This window comes from Palaemon carinicauda, chromosome 31, assembly GCF_036898095.1.
Source record: "Palaemon carinicauda isolate YSFRI2023 chromosome 31, ASM3689809v2, whole genome shotgun sequence".
In the NCBI taxonomy this organism is placed as follows: Eukaryota; Metazoa; Arthropoda; class Malacostraca; order Decapoda; family Palaemonidae; genus Palaemon; species Palaemon carinicauda.
Window position 1 is genome coordinate 793,520 of NC_090755.1, and position 2,500 is coordinate 796,019.

General features: G+C 40.6%; 1 protein-coding gene across 3 annotated transcripts in view; it reads right to left on the reverse strand.

Moving 5' to 3' along the window:
- LOC137624226 (prestin-like) overlaps nucleotides 1-2,500 on the reverse strand; it is a 227,399-nt gene that overhangs the window by 176,646 nt on the left and 48,253 nt on the right. The window lies entirely within an intron of this gene.

The following is a 2,500-nucleotide window of genomic DNA, read 5'->3' on the forward strand; positions in this document are numbered from 1 at the left end:
ACGAACGTGTGATACACTTGCGGTACAGTCCTTAAGTTTGAAAGTCCCAGTCGGTTTAAGTTTTAAAGGCCTCAGTGACATCCCTAGAAACTGGGCATAAACCCAAGCTCCCTTTCCACCCAAGATAAGACCAGGGAGGACCAAGAAATGGCTGCTGATGACTCAGCAGGTAGAACTATAGGCTACCCAAGTCCGCCATCCTTAGCTCACAAGGATGGTGAGGTTACAAACACTACCAGAAGCTATTGAGCTTCAGCGAGACTCGAACGCCAGTTTAGCAGATCGCCAGGCAGGGGCCAGTGAATGCCCTAGAAACTGCCCATATAAACATATGATCAGCGCCCAAGGCCACTCTCCACTCAAACTACGTCCCAAGGAGGGCCAGGCAATGATGGCTCCCGATGAATCAGCAGCTAGACCTATAACCTCCCCCAAAAGCCTCCATCCTTAGCTCAGAAGGATGTTGAGGTTGCACACACTACAAGAAACTATCGAACTTGAGCGGGTCTCTTGGCCCAGTCCAGCAGATCGCAGGGCAAGAGCGTTTCCAATAGGCCACCATCGGTGTCTTTATATCATCAATAGTTAATATAGATTCTTTTCTGTATAAATTCATGGCATGCAAATATTACGGTTCGGTGTTTTCCATTACTAGACGCTGCCAAGCTGTCAATGGAGTTTTTTGTTGTCCCTGGGATAAGATGAACGCGTTGCATGTCCCTCGTTGTATCCAACATCCAATTCTTGTGGCTATGTGTCACTGTGTGTGGAAATCGCAAGAGTGACGTTCAGCCAGTTTAATTAAACGTTTCCACCATTCAGCTTACTAAGGTCAAATCATCTGACCTCTAAATTTCGTTCTTCGTTTAAATTTCCTCATTTCTATTACATTTAATAGTCGAAGTCCAATAAAATCATTTACCGAGATATTCGACTCTGTATTCACACCATAAACATATACATTAGGCTAATTTTCAAAGATTATTAATGGAAAGCTGTAACTAAGTACGGGGCGCAATGGTAATGAAAACTCATATCAAAGGACCGAGCCAATCACAGGCATCTGTCTCTTTCTACAGGTGTTATTTCGGTCACTTGAGGAGAGAATCTCCTCTCTTCTATAACACATACTGAATACTCTCTCGCTTTTCCTTATCGGCTACTGAACACTCTCTCGATTTTTCTTATCAGCTACTGAAAACTCTTTTTCTTATCGGCTACTGAACACTTTTTCTTATCGGCTACTGAACACTCTCTCGCTTTTCCTTATAGGCTACTGAACACTCAGACTTTTTCTTATTGGCTACTGAACACTCGATTTTCCTTATGGGCTACTGAACACTCGATTTTCCTTATCGTCTACTCAACACACTCGATTTTCCTTATCGGCTACTGAACACTCGATTTTTCTTATCGTCTACTCAACACACTCGATTTCCCTTATCGGCTACTGAACACTCGATTTTTCTTATTAGTCAGGTTTTTTGAGTAAAATCAACATATTTGGACCTTGAAGTAACGTTAGGTCTGATCATTCACAGAAAGGTGACCCCTTAGGAATGAGGGACTAAGTCACTGTTGATTCATAACTACTAGAAACTCCATGACGCTTGACGACGCGGGGGGGGGGGAGCCTGCAACCCCACACAGTTGATACTTTGCACAAGCAAACTACTTCGTTAGCTTAAGTTTACACTTCTCCCATTCTTGCAATCTATTTTGCGAAGGCTTGTTTAACAAGTTAGCCATCTTTCAGGTGTGTTCCGTATATTCCACTTGTTTCAAGGAATAACTTGAGTAAATAAACAGATAAACAACTAACCAATAAAGTAAACAGGTAAGTGAACAAGTAGGTAAACATGTGACTTGGTGGTAAATCGAGTGAAATTTCAGCAATTACCTTGTAACTTTGAGCTAAATAAACATAGTTCTTTAATCCAGCTCCCTTAGGAGAGGGACACTACAAAATCAAACCATTATTCTCAAGTCTTGGGTAGTGCCATAGCCTCTATACCAAGGCATTCCACTGTCTTAGGTTAGATTTCTCTTGCATGAGGCACACTATTTTATCTGCTTCCTTATTTCTTTCCTCAGTGTGGTATTTTCTCTGTTGAAGCCTTGGGGCTTATAGCATCCTGTTTTTTCAACAACGGTTGTAGCTTAGCAGCAAATAATAATAATAATAATAATAATAATAATAATAATAAACAAAGCTGGTTGAGGCACAAATACATTTCAAACTTAAGCCCAAATATATTAGAACCTTTATATATAGCCACACTATAACTCACGATATTGCTGCAATAAGGAACGAGACAAGAGCACGACATAACAAACAATAATGTCACGGTGAGACGAAATTCACATAACCGGTTCGTGCAAAAAAATGCGTAATATAAGCCTGTGCTTGCTCAACCTATTTTTTTCTTTCAATTTAAAGCATATTAAGCTTAACTTTCTGGAAATTTTAATACTTATATCTACGAGTAGACACACACAC